Source organism: Balaenoptera musculus, chromosome 11 (assembly GCF_009873245.2).
Source record: "Balaenoptera musculus isolate JJ_BM4_2016_0621 chromosome 11, mBalMus1.pri.v3, whole genome shotgun sequence".
In the NCBI taxonomy this organism is placed as follows: domain Eukaryota; kingdom Metazoa; phylum Chordata; class Mammalia; order Artiodactyla; family Balaenopteridae; genus Balaenoptera; species Balaenoptera musculus.
The window spans coordinates 74,764,892-74,786,009 of NC_045795.1; the positions used below are offsets into that span (position 1 = coordinate 74,764,892).

General features: G+C 39.5%; 1 protein-coding gene and 1 pseudogene across 12 annotated transcripts in view; one reads left to right on the top strand and one right to left on the bottom strand.

Annotated features, from left to right (window-relative positions):
• FHIT (fragile histidine triad diadenosine triphosphatase) overlaps positions 1–21,118 on the bottom strand; it is a 1,509,753-nt gene that overhangs the window by 583,807 nt on the left and 904,828 nt on the right. The window lies entirely within an intron of this gene.
• Positions 12,214–16,762, top strand: LOC118903465 (annotated as a pseudogene).

Consider the following 21,118-nt stretch of genomic DNA (forward strand, 5'->3'; position numbering starts at 1 on the left):
AATACTAGTATTTAATAAGGTAAAATAATTTTGTTTCTACTAAATTTCCTAGTGCACACAGGAATTTATAATGTCCTCCATGGCATTCTCATTTCAAAATGATCACCGTTTGAATTGGACATATACCTATATAATGCTTTCATTTAAATGGATTTTAATGAATCTTTAGGCCTAGATAAGTGGATTTACAGAAGTGGTACATTAAAAGGCCATTTTAAGTTTTGGACCAAAAGGACCTCCAATTTATAGCTCTAGAAAATATCCATTCTATGGTTCAAAGATCCTCGTGGATTATAAAAGAGGAAACGACTAACAGAAAAGGAATTATTCTCCACATTATTAAACATGACAAAAAGCTTCTGAATTGGAGCTTAAAACAGGCTATTTAAGATTCCAGCAATTCCTGGGACTTTGGCAACAAAAATGTTCAAAAACCTTTTATAGTTGCTGTCAGATTTCTGTAAAGCATTTGCGATTCCTGTGAACTTATTTATATAACAAGCTAAAACCTGAAGCCGACTTGAAAGTCTTTCTATTCCAATTATGTAGAATTGGAAATGCCTAGAAATGATGTTCGGTGTTCTCCCAAAAATATAGTCCTGAAATGGTGGTTTCAGAAGCGGGTGTTTAGAACAAGGAAGGAGAGTGTAGCTGCTCTGACTTATAAGAGGCAGTTACAGCAGACATACAAACTGTAGTTTGGTAAAGCGGTTTCAAAGAACTGCCATTTAGCAATTCTCTCGGCAGTGGCACATTCTAAATGACTGCTCATATTGTTCCCTCCTGGCCTACTATAGTGGTTTATTTCTGAAGCTCTATAGTTCATGTGTAATCATGTAGCAAAATAATTCAGGAGATAATGACCCACCAGGATATCAGCTGATTGAGGTTCTTATCACAATACTGTTCCGGATTCTCTGGGGCTTCCCAAGCCAACTCTTTAACCCTTTTATGCTTCACTATTCCAATTTGACATCTGGCCTCTCTGTGCTCAGAAGACACTGCAGGAAACAAGAGTCAATACATAGCCCGAGCTAGAAATACTAGGTGATAGTCCAAAGAAAAATACTAAGATTGGTTTGCGGGGAGGGTACCACACTTAGCAGCTTCTAAAATGGCTCCTAATGATCCCACCTTCTAGGATTCACATCCCTGTGTCATGCCTCTCTCTCTTTGATCGTATTATGGATCTAGTGACTTCTTTTTGATAAACTGAATTGGCACAAGTATTGGAATGTTAACCCTAAGATTAGTTTATGAAAACTCCCATCTTTCTCACTCTCTTTCTCTGGCTCATCTCACTTGCTACATTAGGAGAAGCAAGGTGCCCTACGGGAAGCGCATGTGACAAGGAACTGAGGCCAACAGTCCAACAAGCACAGAAGAACTGAATCCTGCCAACCACCCTGTGAGTCAGCTTGGAAGTAGAGCGTCTCCACTTCTCGCAACAAGATACAGACAGCAATATCAGAGATGGTAAATGACTCACTCGCATTCCATACCCAGCAAGGGAAGGTCTAGAATGGGAAAATGAAACTATCTCCTCCGAACTCCAAAGCCTGTGCTTCATTCACTGCATTATATTGTCTCTCCAAATGAATTCTGTTTCAAATATTGGACTGTGTGTTGCCTATTTGGAAGTTAGAACACATTTCACTAGAGATGAATGGTGTGACTGAAACATACGTGGCACTAAAACAACAGAAGAGAGGAGAAGGCAAAGGAAATGCAGGGGTGAGGCGAAGAGATGCGGCATTTACATAGGCTCCTGCACCAAAAACTCTTGAGTCTTAGCAGTCTGGTCCAGGGGGCTGCTCAGGGGTGAAGGAATGGAGACAAGTATAAATGCCTGCAGAACCTGAGAAAATCAAGGGGCCTCATCCTACACTTTCTGACTTGAAGTTAGCTTTGACTTGATCCTCGGATCTTTGCAGATGTAATTAATTAGGGTTATCAAGATGAAATCATACAGGATTTAGGGTAGACCTTAAATCCAAGGACCGGTGTTTTTATAAGAGAAAGGAGGGACAGATTTGGACACAGAGAAGTGGCAGGGAAGACAGAGGCAAAGACTGGAGCTAAGGTGTCACAAGCCAAGGAACCCCAGGAGTCACCAGAAGCTAAGAGACAAGTAAGGACTTTTAAGTCAGTGGGTGACATTTTCTTTTTCTATAAGATTAGTGTAAGAGATTTAATTAGAAATAGTAAGTATAAACCAAGATGTATATTATACTGTAGTTGAATATCACCTCCAGATTAGCACAGTGTCAGGCACAAAGAGGATCCGAAACAATTGGGAGTTTCCCTTCCCCTTCAGGAATAATAGTTGAGGAACCTGAGAAAACCGGATGGCTGCAGCCTAACTTGAATGTTAGCTGCTGTTCACTGCTCTTGAGCTCTTTCATTTTAAGAACTTTTAAACCAAAACTTTATAGGACACGCTGCTCTAAGAAAGTCTTAGGAGACAGTATAAGGGAATATCATATTCGGGACAAAATGGTGCAACTAGAATAAGATCATTCTATCTGTGACTTGATAGTTGGATGTAATTAAATTGCTGGCCAAGACACCCCAAACCCAAGCAATTATAAATACTAACTAATGAAGCCAGGAAATCAAAGGATGAATACTGAATAATATTAGCAGGCATATCAAAAAGATCACGAAAAGCTTTCTATGCAGAAAAAGTGTGCAAGTCTTTTAAAACGCTTTCTCTTACATAGTCATAAAATGAAATTGAAATATGTATTTTTTCTTGCTTATTGGCTTTCTTTCAAATGGGTATTTTAAAATCTTGATAGTCAATTAAAAAATATTCACCAAACTATAAATGTGCTTAAGTATATGTATATAAGCATGCATAAATATATTATAAACTATTGAATTGAAACATTAGAATGTTCTCCATAGCAACCCCAAATCAAACTGATATTTCATTTTGGTTCCCCTGATGCCAATATATATAATACATTAAACCCAGAGCTTTCAAAGTATAAAAATGCCTTTGAAAACATAAGTAATATAGAGATGATGTTCAAATATACTATAATATACACCTTGGTTTATAGCTATTATTTCTTTCCCAAGATTACATTTCTATGTGAAAAATCAGTCTAAATACAATATTGGGTCATTAATTGTAACTGTGGAAAGAGATATTTTTACTTTGCAAATTCTGACTATTGGGGTTTCTATGCCCATAGTGATCAATAACTTATTTCTAATTTGCACTTTTCTGGAAAAGCTCAAGTCAAATACCACAGAATTAATAAACTACAAAACTTAAGGAGACAGAACACAGGAGCTCACTAAGGAAAACATAAAGATCCTAGTCTTTGACTTCAAAGTCACTAGTCTCCATAGAAGTACTTAGAGAACTAACTGCAAGGGGGGAATTGGGGGTCTTAACCTTTGGCATTGTTGAAAAGAAATACTGGTGAGTTCCATGCATTAAAATAACCCATGCAAAAACATTCTTGATGAAATAAAATAAAATAACAGACCCACTGTTGCATGTCTGAGTGTACTTTTGAGATGCTGAAATGCAGTTGATGCATTCAAACATGAAACCATCAAATTTTACAGCTGGAAGGGACCTCTGACAGTAATTATTCCAAAGCCCTCAAGAGGAGCCTAAGTTCCAGCAAATATGAAGAACGTGACCAAGGTCACTACTTAGTTAGCAACAGAAGTTGGACCAGAATAATGAACTAATTTCATTATACCACAAGTTTAGTTTCTAAACACCAATGGACATGAGTGCAGAAACAATGACTACAATCATATGCTGTGCTTAAAATAACAATTACAAAAATAAACCTACAGCCTCAGTTAAATCATTCACCTTTGTATGTTTTCTTCCCAAGACACAGAACATTTCCATTCTCAAAGATCCCTCGTATTGCCCACTTGTAACCAAACCCATTTCCCTCCCACCCCAGTTCCCTACCCATCCTTAACCACTCATCTGTTCTCCATTTCTGTACTTCTGTCATTTTAATAATGTTATATACATGGAATCATACAACATGTAACCTTTAGAAACTGGCCTTTTGCACTCAGCATACTCTCTGGAGATGCATGCAAGTTTTTGTGTGGATTGACAGTTTACTCTTTTGAATGCTGAATAATCTCCATGATGTAGATGTACCACATCTCATTTACCCACTCACCTGCCCAGTCACACCTAGGTTGCACTTCTAGGCAGCTCTCACATCTGTCCACTTCACTCCATCGGCCCTAAATCCAGTCCCCATTCTCCCTAACCTCTATTATTATGGGCATCATACTGGTTTCCCTGGTTTCCAGCTCTTTCCTAAACAGTGCCCACCTTTCTAATACCCAAATCAGATCTCCCAAAACCATCCTAGATTCTCTAGGGTTCCTTAGATTCCTGGATCCTACTCAGGCCTCCCCTCTCTCAAGACTCTCATTTGTTCATTCATTCAAAACAGTGAATGAACATGTCTTCCTTTAAATGAGTTATTCTAAAATAAAAATCTAATCTAAAAGCATTATTCTAACTCTTTAATAGCTTTATGATCAACAAAATAAAACTAACATCAGTGTTTTAAAATAGGAAAGTAAGTCTGTGACATATGGCATTAGCACTGCTTCATAAGGACAAGAAGAAAAATTGGAAATGTACAGTAGCTACTACATTTCAGCAGGAGAGTCTTACTTATGAACCCCTTGAGAACGGGAATATCAACCATATCTTGCAAAGCTACACTATGACTCATGAAACAGAGAAGCTGTACCTAATCAAACCATGATGACAGACTAAGCTTAAACTTATCATTAGTTCATTCAGAGCCATGCATTTTTCTCATAGACTCAAAAGCTATTCCAGAAACTGCCTACTTGGCATATGCTGACAAATACCTAAGAACATCCCATGACTAACTCCAGCCCCCCAAATCTTCTAGTACCCCTTCTCTAATTCTTCCTTTTGAGACAATCCACAGTTCCGGCGTGTGTTCACCCTTGCTGCAGCAGGCTAATAAACTTACCTTGGAATTCAAGTATGTTCCTGATGACCTTTAGTCATTAGGTTTTAGCAAAAAACAAAAAACAGAACAAAACAGGTAACAACAACAAAACACCTAGGGAAAGGTATCAAAGATTTCACACCTAACTTTTGAACCTCTTGATAGAGGAGAAGGACTCAGGGAAAGAGGGGAAGGGGGTGGGGTGCAGATTACCCATGAAAATGGGCTTGTATATTATCTCTGTGGTTTTAAAAACATATATTAACATAGGTCTCATCAGTTACAAACTATGAGTAATCTTACAAAAGAAAAAAAAATGCTTACTCTCAGGAGATGATGAAACACTTACATTGACTACCTGTATTTAAAGTGGCTATGATTCAATGTCAGACTAATATTTTTTGCATCTATCTTAACTTGTATTTTAAAAGAAGTATATGGAGGTTCTAATTAGAAATTAACTGAAGGCCACTTTGAATCATTATACTGTGGGAATTAAATGATACTGTTTTTGTGTTTTTCTTTTTTCCTTTTCTTTTTTTTTTAATCACTAAGAGTTCAAGGAAAGCTTGGTTTTCATTGAAAGAGGCAAGAAAAAACAGCTTCTGACTAAATGTCTATGACTTCAGTGTGGGGTGCCATACAACCTCTCTCTCCTCTGGCATATTTAATTAATGGAGTGTTCAGTGATTTTTTTTTTCCTCCTCCAACAGGCCCTACTCCGACCCTGAGCAATTTCTCCAGCCTTAGCTCCTCGGACTTTTTATCATGAAAAACACAGCTAAGCACTTGATTATATTTGGCCATATTTTTCTCTTTCTCCAATTTCTCAGTTTCTATTTTTAGAAAATACTTCTATTATAACTTTTTTTTTAACATCTTTATTGGAGTATAATTGCTTTACAATGGTGTGTTAGTTTCTGCTATACAATAAAGTGAATCAGCTATACGTATACATATATCCCCATATCTCCTCCCTCTTGCGTCTCCCTCCCACCCTCCCTAACCCACCCCTCTAGGTGGTCACAGAGCACCGAGCTGATCTCCCTGTGCTATGCGGCTGCTTCCCACTAGCTATCTATTTTACATTTGGTAGTGTATATATGTCCATGCTACTCTCTCACTTCGTCCCAGCTCCCCTTTCCCCCTCCCCGTGTCCTCAAGTCCATTCTCTAAGTCTGCGTCTTTATTCCTGTCCTGCCCCAAGCTTCCTCAGAACCTTTTTTTTTTAGATTCCATATATATGTGTTAGCATACACTATTTATTTTTCTCTTTCTGATTTACTTCACTCTGTATGACAGACTCTAGGTCCATCCACCTCACTACAAATAATGCAATTTTGTTTTTTTATGGCTGAGTAATATTCCATTGTAAAATACTTCTATTATAACGTAATGTTTATCACAGTGTCTAGCACTGTTTTCAAAAGAAAACATTAACAACAAATCTTGTTGATTAGGACCGGTATGAACAACCGCATTGTAGAAAAACTTTGAAAAGTAATTCCCCATTTCAAAGGTGTCTTCATTATTCTCCAGTCTTCCAAGAATCAGATCTCACTGACATATAACTCATATTCCCAACTTGAGAACATTCTAAGGCTACATCTCTTCGTCAAAGTTAATTGGGAGAAAGTGTCACTCACCAGAAAATTCCACCTAACTGAAAACTGAACTGAAACGGCCAGGCTGAAATGGGGGCTGATCTGCATTTCTCATCAAGCAGCACTCTAAGGTATCATGGACAAGACTGCCGTTAGCTGGAAAAAGCTGTGATACCATCAGTTTTACACCAGGATCAAAAAACAATTTTCAACTTTTATTGCAAGGTTTGTTAATAAGTCTCTCCCCTTTTCGTCACAGTTATGAAAAACTCCTAATACTTGTGTTGCATGGGAACAAAACTAGGGAGGACTTAAATTTCAGGTCAATTGGACATACATTTTTAAAATACTATCATCGAGATTGATTACTGGGATACCTGGAAACTACCTTCTCCCAAATCAAACAGAACCTGGAGTGATGGTAAATTCAAATCAATAAACCTGTGATAAAGACTATCCTAAGAATCTATTTTCACTTATTCCTAAAACTCTAACCACTATGCATGACATCCAAATTCCTACTGCAGTAGATGTTTTCTCTGGCTTATGGGAGCAGTGCAGCAATGGCTAAGAGGTTTCAGCTCTCTTGCCAGTTTTTGGGGGGTTTTTTTAGTTTTTTTTTTAATTTTTGAATTTTATTTTATTTATTTTTTTATACAGCAGGTTCTTATTAGTCATCCATTTTATACACATCAGTGTATACATGTCCATCCCAATCTCCCAATTCATCACACCACCACCACCAATCCCTGCGGCTTTCCCCCCTTGGTGTCCATACGTTTGTTCTCTACATCTGTGTCTCAACTTCTCTTGCCAGTTTTGATTGCCAACTACTGCCTGCCACAGAGTGGAGAGGAATTCTGAAGTTGCCTCTGGGCTTTGTGGAAGGGAATAGCAAAATCCATCAGCAACATTTGCCAGTATGGCAAACTAGTGCTAATTGCTCTGGGTCCTCTCCCAGAACGTTCATTGCTTGACACATGGAAGGCTATGTTTCAGAACCCCCTTTGCAGTTGCACAGGGCCACGAGACCAGCTCTGGGCCACTGGCTGTGATCAGTAGTAACACGCTCCACGTAACTGCCCATATGCACTTGCCAATGCCTCTCTTCCACAATTGTAGTAAACCTCAAGTCTTGAAATAAAGGTGCCACAAGTCAGCAGTGGAGTAAAATGATGAGCCACCCCTTGGAGGAGAGCAGCTCTGGAGAGACCCCTGGAACCACGGTGGGACCTCCAAGGATGAGAAATAAATGATGGTTGATTAAGCCTCAGAAATTTTGTTACTATTGTTACTATTTTGTAACAATACATTATAACCCAGCCTGCTCTGACTTCTACACTGACTCCCAGAGCAGGGATAGAAGGTAGGGGTGCCCAGTACTTGGCATTTCTTAGGGATCACAAATGAATAATCAGGAACACTGGTTGATCTTACATTTAAAACACCCACCAACACCATGGTGAATTTCCATCTGGCATAATAAGAATTTTTGTGTTCACATTGCTGACCTTCATTTTGCTCACTACCAACTGTGACTAGCACTTCGGCTCCTACCTGGCTCCTTTATCCTTTCTCTATTCTTTTCTTAAGCACACATATGTTCCAGAGCCGATTTGACATATCATAATAATAAATACAATGTGTCTCTATAAAAAGCAAAAGGAAAAGTTCCATTGTTGTGGCTCTTTTCAATGCCTGTGAGTACGATAACATATTGAACTTCTACATATTTCAGTCACAGGGTCACTTGTGGCACCCTATATTTTTGCAGATGAACTATAGCTGTTGTCAATCACATCAGGAAGATTCCTTCACATTTTTACATATCTGTAACAGCAGGCTTCCAGTAGAAAAGGTGTCTAACATTAGAACAAATGATCATTTGAGAACAAAAGCTTGTGTTCTTCCACAGTGCTTACTAGATGCCAGGAACTGTTCCACCAGCTTTACTAGTATCAATGCGTTTAATACTCCCAACAGCCTTGGGAGATTGCTACCATTTTTGCTGCCATTTTACACATTAAAAAAACTAGTGTGTGAATTTAAATGCTCACAAAAAGCACTGATTCTTTTCTCATCATAAACTAGAAGAGCATTCCCAGGTGAAACATAGAATGAGCAACTGAATTTCAGGCAAACAACAAAAATCTTTTAGGGTAAGTATGTGCCACGTATCACATGGGATATACTTACACGAAACAAATTTTAACTGACATTTAACAAGAACCAACTGTTTGCATTTTCCATCTTTCCTTTGCTCTAAAAATTGTGAATCCTAATAATTTCAAAACACATCCACTGACGAAATGGACATTAAAATACTCTAAAATCTTTTAAAAAATTGCATTTATCTGAAATTCAAATTTATCTGGGCTCCTGTATTCTTATTTGCTAAATCTGGAAACTCAAAATTAGAAGCAAGATTTGAAATTTTCATCAATACTCGATATTTTTAACTTTATTAAGCAACTAAGCTAAGCTGACTACACATGTCTCCATCAAAGAAAGTTAAAGAAGATATGAGGGAAAGCAAAACCTTTCAACCTAGTCTATGATAAAAAATAAATGCCAAAAAACATTTCATTATAAAATTTGCTTTTACTTTCCTACTACTCAGCCTGTGACATTTGAGAAGGATCCAGATGTTGATATATGATTCTGCCAATTGTCACATTTTACACCTAAATTGGTGAAAATCCTACCTGTGAGTCTCTAAAGCATTCACTTTGTTTGGACTTGGGGGTGAGGTTTGCAAGAAAACACAGAATATTCTTTTTTCTTTTTATTACTTTTACAGCATGAATATTCTAGCTCAGGCAGAGATGAAAGGACATAATAAATAGGAAACACTGCTCTCCCAATGTATGCCTGAAAAAGTCCTTGTCAGTCATATTCAGTAAAGTGCATCAAAAATAATGCTTACCATGGCAGGAGCCTGTGCTGAGTTTAACATTCTTGGGGACAAACAATGAAGTAAGTGTAGAGTGAGACTAATAAAATTTTCAAAACTGAGATACCTCAGAATAAAGTGCTTCCAGAGACTCTTAATAACATCATTTTAAACTCTTGGTCTCCCTTTCGGGGTCTATTTCATGTAGGGCCGTGAGTTACTGCCAACAAGCTAATATCCACTCTCAGCACAAGCACAGTATGTCTCCAATCGCCATTCATCAAGAGCTTCAAAACAATCTTTATCTTTCTGCTTGTTGTGAATATTAATAAATTAAGATCTTTAAACTGTCTAGAAAGAAGTAAGAAATAACTGCCAAGAGCTCCGGTGCAGATGATGTATTTACATACATTAGAGAAGTACCATTAACAGTAATTAATGGTGCTTTTACATCTCAAAATGCATTGCAATTGACTGTCGATTTGTTTTGGAGGTGTTTGCAATCATAAAACAAATCTCTTCCTAAATGGATACTTAGTAATTTTTAATAATTTTAAACTGTGATGCTCTATTTAATGCTTTAGCAATTACACACTGTTTTTTGAAGAAAGTTTTTTAAATTTAGAATTTTTATTGAACTTTATTAAAGTTAATGAGACTGCATTACTTATGTTCTACCTTAATTCACAATGTTTTTAAAGGTCATGAAGGCTAATGTAAAAATTTGTATTTTGAAAAAAGCAAATTCAGTAAGTTAATGACTATACAATTAAAACATAATTCCACTACTCTCTTCCCCCCACCCACTATGTTCTGAAGGAACCCACATTTAGTAACATGGTATGTCTTCATGAGCGGTTTTAAAAATGAAAAGTTTAGGACATATGACCGTTAGGACGTAGAACGGACACAAATGTTGAGAAGAATTTCACTAACTCCTGATTCTCTTCTGACTTGGTATGACTTTTGATTAGAACTAGAGTACGCAGTGCCTGGCAAACTACACTAAAGGATATTTATATCAACTGAACTTCTAAAGAAGTTAAAATTAGAAAAGATATATCCTCTAAGTCAATACATCCTGCAATATTTCACTGGTGACTTAAGTCTCATTTTGGTTGAGAAAACTAAGAGTAAAATAGAAAATACATTTGCTCTGAGGGTGCCAAGGCCATATGGAATAGAAATTTGAGCTAAAATAAACTTGTCTGCAGTCTTTCCATGCAAGAAGGAAACTGTAAAAACAGATTTGGGGCGATCCTGATATGAGTTACTACGATATCATTTGCAAGCCTCTTCAATGTCTCTTTCAGTCCACTTTATTTCCACTAGGAACAACTGCTTAACCCTTTGAGAGTAGTTCTTTGCAACAATTCCTCACAACAATATACGTGCAAAATTAAACTGAGTTTCTTTGACCATTCACAGCATGGTGAGAGAGCATATAAGGCAATAATTCTAAATATACAACAAGAAACAGATATTTCACAATTTTACAAATTTAAGGAAATACGCAGGAGGAGTACCAAACTTGGCATGTTTAAAGATATACTTGGTGCTTGTCAACTGTCAAATAGTACAGACATATTGTTTGTATTATCAATGATAACAAGAAAATCATAAAGAATTAATCATGAGTATCTGCCTTCATCTTAGGATCACAATAACAAGACCGACATGCTGCATTTCTTTTGTGATGAGGCAAAAATCTAACACATGAATCCTATGAAGACAAAGCCAATCATTTTTATGTGTTTTTGAAGAATTCCAAATCAAGAAATCATGTCCCATTTTTGAGATGAATGCTTCCCTCTACCCCACACAACAAAGATGAGAGCACAAAGAGAAATTTTTGATACATGTGAGTAACTAGATGTACATATGCTGCCTTCAGTAAGGCTCTAATCTCAGAGATAAGGAGCCAGTACAGAAGTGTGTCTCTGGTAAATTATCTCCTAAAAAATTATAACCTCCTTAATATCTACAGAAAAATCTTATTTAAAAAAATGGTAAATTCACCAAGCACACACCATTTTGTCATTTAACCTTTGATTTCTGTCATTTGGCACTCCTTAATTCCAAAAGACAAGATTGATAGAGACGCCTCCAATACCTCATCTGCTCAAAGCAAGACAGTGAGATGATATCCAATGCAAGACCTAAACATTTCAACTCCATTGTCACTGATACAAGGGAATATGAGTTCCAGGAAGGAAAAACTGAATGCCATGCTTGGATTTTTGCCATTGAGAAAAATCTACTCTAGCACGTGTTGTATGACACTGATATTTACTTTGAGTAGGTTTTTAAAATGATACCTGCTACAGTTATCATGGATCCATGCATCCTTAAAGTCTTACAGGTTATAGAATAGCAGGGGTAAATATTTTTATAAGCCACAAGGCACTGTTGTCGTTTTGTTCCCTGGAGGAAGAGATACTTTTCCAACTATTACACTACTTTTCTATTCCTAGGGTCAGCTGAATCTGGTCATGACCCTGGACAAAAACTGTGACGGAGAATTGGTTTTCCGTGACGGAGATTCCTGGAGCTCATATTCTGGATGTGCGCAGACTTTTAAGGCAACCGTGGCCAATCGAGGTAGAGAAGGTGAGGGCACTGCTATTTTCAAGACACATGCAGGTGGTGCTCGATCGTGATGATCATTACTGATGATGACAACAGCTGCTGACATTTACAGAGGGAGTGCAATGTCATGTACAACATGCACAAGGCTTTAACATGTCACCTCACCATATCCTCACAACACCATGGTGACTTAAAACTATTAGCAACACAACTTCACGGATGAAATAATAAAGGCACAGTAGTTACCTGGCCCAAGGTCACTGGGAGTTGAACTCAAACCTGTTCATTTACTGAGCCCATGCTGTTCATCACCACAGTGCCAGCTGTGTAAGGAGTCAGACTCAAGTCAGTTGCCGCTCCCCCTCTCATATAACCTTGGCCAAGTTACTTAACATCACAAAGCCTCAGTTTCTCCATTTGTAATGTGCGGATTACAGCACTACCTGCCTTACAGGTATCAGAAAAAACATTTCAAACTTGGAAATAGGCAAACGAGATTACTGGATTCCTTTAGTATAGTGTTCCCACTGCTGGGTGTGACTTTCTGTTTACAGGGCTAATTTACAAATGATGGCAGAGAGTAGCTTGTGTGAGCTCTTATGGACCAGCAGAACATTATCCTGTTCTGTATCTGGCCCAACAATCTATCAAATCACACACACGTGCACACACACACGCACACACATATAATCTCAAATCATTTTTGGACTAATTTTAACATCTTACTAGGTCCCTCACCCTCTTAAATTAATGAGCTGAATAAGATCTTAAACTGTGTTTATATTTGCACAACAGCCATGAAGTTGCCCTTCTGAAAACTGATTTTTAACACTCGATTGTTCTGAGAATTAAGTGAGATGATGCATATGAAATGTTCAGTATAGGGCCTGTCACATATGATTCAATGAATGTCATTTGTTAACATCATTGCTATGATCATCTCAATAATTGTCACCACCACTACCATACTATTTAAATTTTTTAATGTTAAGAATTGTTTCTGTTTACTCATATTCAAATATTAACAGTGAACAGTTAATAACTAGTTCTGAGAGTAGTTCCAAAATTACACTGTTACCCATAGCTGAAGCCACTTTACAATTTGGCCTTGAGAGCAATTATCTCGCAAATTACACGCAGTACAGAAATGGAGTTTTTAAGGGATCCACTTTCGATGCACAGAAGGTTGTGCATCAGCCGGGCTGCCATCATCTCTGCTAAACAGGATTCATTAGAGTGATAACTGACGGCCGTTTCCCTTTCTAAGCGATTGCTCTGTAGTTCCATTATGTTCTGTCAAGGAAGTACTACTCATTAATTACCAATAAACTGAGCACCAACCGTGCCTGCAGTAGAAGGTTTGGAACTGTTAATCTTGGGGTGGGGAAGGTGGCAGGAAGAGGAGAACTCCACCTGGCCAGGTGCAGGAGACGCATGGCGAGAGGACGTTATTACAGGCGTGGGCGGGGAGGGACAGAGCTTCTGAGAGGATGGAAGACCTCTGCTTTTGAGGCTCCTGGTATACTGAGAAAAGCAGAAAGGAAGAAATGTCAAACCAGTGGTCCAAAAAGTATGCCTATGTTTAAAAAAAAAAGCAAACTTTGAACAGGAAAAAATAAAATCAAAATAATTAAGATATTCCTAAGGTAATGACAGAACTTTTTTTTTCCTTTTTAAATTTTAATTTTTTTCAAAAATTTATTTCTTTATTTATTTATTTTGGCTGCTTTGGGTCTTCGTTGCTGTGCGCGGGCTTTCTCTAGTTGCGGCGAGCGGGGGCTACTCTTCGTTGCGGTGTGCGGGCTTCTCATTGTGGTGGCTTCTCTTGTTGTGGAGCACGGGCTCTAGGCACGCGGGCTTCAGTAGCTGTGGCACACAGGCTCAGTAGTTGTGGCTCATGGGTGTAGTTGCTCCACAGCATGTGGGATTTTCCTTTTTTTAAATTCAAAGTACGTGGCAGGTGAGTGGTCAAGAGGTATGGCAGAGGGCTTTTTGCATTCCAGGTAGAACACTTCTGTAACTCTCCTCTTTTGGAAATAATATCTAAAATCTAAATTAAGGCTTTTTGTGAAAGTGCAGGCTGAAGCCCAAGGGTTGAGCCCTCTTCCCTCACCCCTCAGCCCCTGAGCTCTGACTTTCAGTGAACCATCTGGTATCCTGTGCCCCAGAGCTGGGCTCCTTGCCTGCTTGCTTTGTCTTTCACTACAGAGCCCTTAGGAGGCTCTTTCTAGAGATTCTGGGAGACACATCCTCGTTGCTCTCCAACTTCTTCCATCAGCCAAGCTGCATCCACAGCCACAATGGTCTTTTGGTTTCTCCAATTCCTGCCATGTATTACTTACTATAATTTTTCTGAACGTACTTCATCACGCAAGCTATCAGTCGGTTTCACATTCAAGTGTCTCACCTCACCAATAAGACTGCACCTTCTTGAGGACAAGGACATGGCTGTGAAGGATAATTAGCAATTACAGAGGGCCACTGCTTTGAAATCTGTCTGGCCACGTGGGCACTTGGCAGAGCAGACAAGCAAGAACCACCTTTGTTTATTCCTCCAGCATTCCTCTGCCACAGGAAAGGGAGACCATTGCTTTTTAAAAATGTTTTAAAGGTATTTGTGGATTTCTGGCTTCAGTAGAGCCCAAGACCTATCATCGGAAGCCTCTGGACTCCCTGGTATGTGCAGACATCTGTTGGTATCTGAGTCCCTGTTCTACAGTGTTTTTAAAAAGAGGATCCTGAGCTTCCTTCAAGATCAAAAGAGAGCAGTGCTCTCTCCAAGAGATTGGTGCTGAAAGGTGGGAGAATATAGTGAACTGGGGCAGGAGGACAAGAACTGGGTAGAGGTCAAGGTCAGCCAAAGGCCAAGTGAGAAAGACTAACAGAACCAGCTAATCAGTAATATATCTGGGCACTGAAGCAGGGGCAGGTATGACAGAAGAGGGACAGACCAAAAGGCCTGAGGGACAAGGGCAGACACGGGAGGTGGGCACTGCAGGCCTATTCTGTCAGCTCCCGAGGAAGCGAAGAGCTTCGGGAAACTAGAGAATACAGGGGGCTCCAGCTCAGCCCAACTTGGCTTTCAAAAGGCACAAGCCCCAAGGCAAAAGCGCTCCAGGCATTCTGGAAACACAAAGGGGCACCATTAGAGGAGAGGAAGGAAAATTTCAAAAATTTTAATTTGGAATTAATTTCAAATGTATCCCCAAATTCCAAGAACTAGAATAGCACAAGGAACACCTATCTACACCCCAGATCCATCTTGAGTTAACGTTTTCCCCATCTGCTTATCATTTGCACTTTCTCCCTATACACATACTGTTTATTTCCTGTCCTTATTTTGAAAATAAGTTTCATTCAGTGTGCATTTAAGAATAAGGACAATTACTCTTATCACCACAGTACAGCAACCAGCTTCAGTAAATGTAACATTGGTACCATATTTTATCTAATCCACCATCTTCTTTCCCAGTTTGGTCTATTAACTAGTGATGTCCCTTATGGCATTCTCCCTGTCCAGTGTAAGATCTAGTATAGGCTCTCATTTAGTGCCCCTGTCTCTGTAGTCTCCTTTGATGTCAAACATTTCTTTGACTTTTTTTGTTTCACAATATATCCCCACTTGTACCTTCCACATACTTTTTTTTTAGAACTATTCCTTACTGGGGTTTCTCTGATGTGTCCTGGAGATCGGATTCTGGTTACATATTCCTGGCCCCAAAACTGTACTGGCCACATTGTGCCCTTCTCAGGGCATCACATCAGGAGGGACACGATGACTGCCTTTCACTGGTGATCTTTCAATTCTGATCACTGGTCAAGATGTTGTCAGCGTTCTCCACTGCAGAGTTATCATTTTTTTCTAAACAGAAGACTGCCTAATATTCTGATTGTGGACAGTCTTCGCGGAGAGTCGCCACAGTTTCCTGCTTCAACAGCGCTTGGACGGAACCCGGCGCTCGTCCCCCGCTCCGGCCGGCCGCTCAGCGCCAGCCCTCGCCGCCACCTCACAGCGCCCTCCAGCCGCCCCGAGGTCCCCGCCGCTGCTCCAGCGCCGCGCAGCCTCCGCCGCCGCCGCCTCTCCTCGGCCGCCCGCCAGGACGACCGCGTCCCCCTCGCAGGGGCGCCAGCACTACCACCAGCACTCGGAGGCCGCCGTCAACCACCAGATCAACCTGGAGCTCTACGCCTCCTACGTCTAACTGTCCGTGTCATACTATTTTGACCGCAGTGATGTGGCTTTGAAGAACTCTGCCAAATACTTTCTTCACCAATCTCGTGAGGAGAGGGAACGTGCTGAGAAACTGATCAATCAGCTGCAGAACCACCGGGGTGGCCGAATCTTCCGTCAGGATATCAAGAAACCAGACCGTGATGACTGGGAGAACGGGCTGAATGCAATGGAATGTGCGCTACACTTGGAAAAAAGTGTGAATCAGTCACTAATGGAACCGCACAAACTGGCCACTGACAAAAATGACCCCAATTTATGTGACTTCACTGAGACTCATTACCTGAATGAGCAGGTGAAATCCATCAAAGAATTGGGTGACCACATAACCAACTTGCCCAAGATGGGGGCCCCGGAATGTGGCATGGCAGGGTATCTCTTTGACAAGCACACCCTGGGAAACAGTGATAATGAGAGCTAAGCCTTAGGCTGGCTTCCCGTAGCCACGGGGGTGACTTCCCTGGTGACCGAGTCAGTGCATGCACGTTTGGGTTACCTTTACCTTTTCTATAAGTTGTACCGAAACATCTACAAGTTCTTTCCTTAGTACCATTGTTCAAATAAAGTAATTTGGTACCTCCCCACCCCCCCAAAATATTCTGATTGTGTATTAGACAGGACGAGGATTTAGTTCACTATGTTTCAGTTACACACTGACAAAGTATACACATCTTTAAGAGCTTAAAAGTGTGTTTTGTTTGTTTTAAATAATGACACATGTTTAGGACCTGCATGTAATTGTTCACTTTGCACCGTCTACCACTCTGGGCCGTGAGCTTTTATTATGAAAAAGCTGTGGTCTGTGAGCCATTGTTTGTCTGCGCGCCTTCCGGCCCTCTCAGTAAAACAACACATACAATAACCAATAAACATGCTGCTTTTAAAATGTGGTCCAGAAGTAGATTTTCACATTTCGAAGTGCATCACAGGCTGTTTAAGCTAAGAGACATTTGAAATCAATTGACACAACATACACGCTTTTACAGTTGAGAAAATCAAGGCCTGGGGAGGAAAAAATGCACAAGGTCATGTAGAACAACAGTTCTTTACGAATGATTATAAAATCAATTTAAGGGGCCATGGCTGGCATGTTTTAAATTGAAATAAAAAATATCTGAGTGCTCAGCATATAGCAAGGGTAAATACTGTTTGGTGCAACTTTTGTTTTAACTACGTGTGTTTATGAGTATGTATGCTCCTCTTTGTTGGGTAATGATATTAAATCTATTTCTTACTGAAGGTCATGGTTAAAAACCTTAAAAAAAAAAAAACTCCATGAGAACCTAGGTCTTCCAACTTAAGAACCAGTAATCACTCTACTAAAAAGGTTCTTCTTTAACTTTAGTGTGAAAATAAATAAAGGTTGAAATGCAGTTTCTATTTCAAAAGGTCTGGGTTGGGATCTGAGAATCCGTATTTTGCATAGGCCTGTGGGTGATAATAAGCCACTGGTGTTGGCTTGTGGACACCTCTGAGAAGCATGGTGGAAACGCTATATCCCAGGAGGGACCTAGTGTACTATGAAGGATATCTACATGAAGTAGGTATCAAATATATATATATATATATATTTTTTTTTACATTTGTTAACAATTAAAAATGAATAACTAATTCTTGGAAAGGTTTAGATTAAAACAAAAACCAAAAAACCTTCTACAGAGAATCAGCTCAACTCGCAGCCAAGAAAATGTGCTTACTGTGGTAGTCCTAAGAATGTAGGGACTTCTAGTATTCATGATATGCCACACATGAGAACCAATGCACCAATAATTCTGAGGGTTGGGATTAGTTCCCCCAAATTACAGATGAGCAAGCAAATTCAAACATCTTATTTTGTCCAAGGTCATACTGCTTGAGAACAGAAGGGAATGGATTAGAATCTAGCCAATTCCTAAGGTCATGCTTCTGTTATACTCACAGACTCACACATGGATATTATTTGTACACATAAACATGCTTTAGACATGACACATATACAGATATGCACGTTAGCATTTTTCTAAGCAGTCTACAGTATTCAAGAGTCAGAGATCAGTGAGAGGAAACGAATGTGTTCATCAAACTCTAGAATTGTGTGCCTTCTGATGTGGCTCAAGCAACACCATTAATATTGTCAAAATTAAAGGGGTCTCTTCAAAACAGTCCCATTCGATTGGGGGGGGGTGAGTTAGAAGGCTGGGGGGGAAAGAGTGAGCAGCAAATGACAAGCACTACAAACAAGATTCCATCATCTATAACTTAGATTTCATGCAGTATACTTAGTTCAAACCCTGGCACTTTATACAAATAGCTTGTCACATAAAGTGCAAACAACTCTCTTTTGACAAAGTGATACGGCTTTGGAGCTGGGTTGACTGCTTTACATACTGCAAAGCTCTTTAAGTGACAAATGAAAGCGGAGTCTTGAAATTACAGTGATATGGAATTACTGCACAAATTCTTTCTGGTTTGATGGGGGTTGTGGGGAGGGAGCAAAAGGATAGCATTCTGCAATTAGTTAAAAAGAAAATCTGAGAGGATATGAAGTCAGATTTTTCTAATCTTGACCCTGTAAAGTGGACTTCGAACATACTGGCACAAAACTGAGATATGGTCCCAAAAACTTCAAATGAGATGTACAATGTTGTTTAAAGATCTGGCTGAAGTGCTTCTCTTGACCTAAATTATGCCCAGCACGGGTGCAGTAATTATCTCTGCTAGAGATGTTTGGTGTGCTGGCATTGAAACCTTTTGATATGTTTGTTAATGTAGCTTTTTGTGTACACACACTGCTTTCCCAAGCTGTCTACATCAGTGGCATGTTCAAATGAAGCCAAATAATTTAAAAGGCTCTGCTTTCACGCTGGCTTTATTTAGCTTGAATAAACATTGCCAGTCAATCTCACATAAAACCTCACTTCATAAATGCAGCTGCCCTGTGCTCCTCTCTTAATAAGGATTTGTACAAAGAGACCGGTTGGGCAACATAGCTCTGATAGATGATTAATAAGAAATATAGGATTTCTTTCTTAAAAATCATACTATGACCATAAGAGGGCAAATTCATTATCCATAACTCAAAAGGAGCAAAGGATTTCAGTTGTATCAGAAGCCTTATCTGACTTCAATCTGACAGTTAACTCTAGGCCGTAAATGATTAAATAAAAGTCTAAGTTCACCCAAGCCTGGCAAAAATAAAACTCAAAGTCCAGAAACTTCAAATAACATAAGAAAGAGTCACAGAATTTTCAACCTCAAAAAGAAATGGAGAGGAGATGTATGATAGGATGGAAACTGTGATTTCAGATGGAGGGTCCCTTTTGCTGTTTGTGTTTTTCAGAACTAGATTTAAATTTTGCAATACCTTCCAACAGAAAATAAAGTTTGAGAGTAATGTGACTGATTTTAACTTTTTAAAGAAAACTTTTAAATTGAGATATTGCGTCTATACAGTGTGGCCGCAAAATCTTTAACATCCCTTCCAGTGACAGGTAGGGGTCTATCTCCTTGAGTCTGGTGGGCTTGGAAAGTACTCTGACCAACAGAATTCAGCCGAACTTACTCTGCCCAGGTCTTAAGAAACTGTTATGTCCACTTACTCTCTTAAAACACCAGCTCTTAAAGTCATGAACTGTTCTAAGGTAAGAAGTCTGACCATCTTGAGGTCAACATGTCCCGAGAAAGCCCGTTTAGATAGCCCCAGGGGGTGGGGCGGGGAGAGAGAAGGGGCAGGGGGGAACCTAACTGACTTTCTGCCGTTGGAGTCGTCCCAGTTGAGGCACCAGACTTTACTGGATGAGATAAGCCAATCATCCTTGCACTGCCCTTTGCGAATCCCTGACCCACACCATTGTGAGATATAATACCAACAAACGGTTTTCAGCTGTTACGTTTTTCAATGGTTTATTACACAGCAATAGGTATCCAGAACATATAGTAAGGTGGGATAATCTTAAGTGTGCCACTCTGCATTTTTGCATACGTATACACACAGGTAACCAGGACCCAGACAGTGAAACACTGTGTTTCCATTACTCCAGAAGACTCCCTCTGCCCCTTCCCAGACAGTGCCCTCAATAAACTACCCACCCTCTCCACACACACACACACACACACACACACACACACACACACACACACATAAGCGCTATTCTAACTTCTATCACCATTGGTCAGTTCTGTCAGTTCTTGCATTTTCCAATACAGTACATCATACGGTAGGTACTCTTCAGTAGCCAGCTTCTTTCATTCAACTGTCTGTGAGATTCATTAATGTTGCTGCATGGGACAGTAGGTGGTATGTTTTCACTGCTGTGAAGTATTCCATTTTATAAGTGTACTACATTTATCCATTCGGTGACTGATGGACATCTGGGCTGCTTCTAGTTTGGGCTTTTCTAAAGAAAGCTGTTATGAACATTCTTCTCCAGTCTTTTGGTGGATAAATGCATTCATTTTGGGGGTATAAACCTAGGAGTAGGGTTTCTGGACTTTGGGGTAGGGTGTATGTTGACAAAGGATTAGTTCAGATTCTGACTACTTAGGGATCTGCTCATGAGGGTTGTGTTGTAGTTTCTTCTGTCCCTGTATCTAGCAAATATTGAGAAATAATCATGCCAAGCATTAAATTAAGTGATTTATGATTTGTCCTTCCATATTTGACCTCTCCTGACTAACTGCACAATAATACTGTTCTCAACAATGTCTAATGTCATGAAAATGACATTGTTCTTGGAAAAATCCTATCAGGCAAAGTCAACCTCTAAAATGGCATTGTAATAAATATGCAGAAATGTCACTTTTTGCATTAGCCAAAAGGTTTTGTATAGCT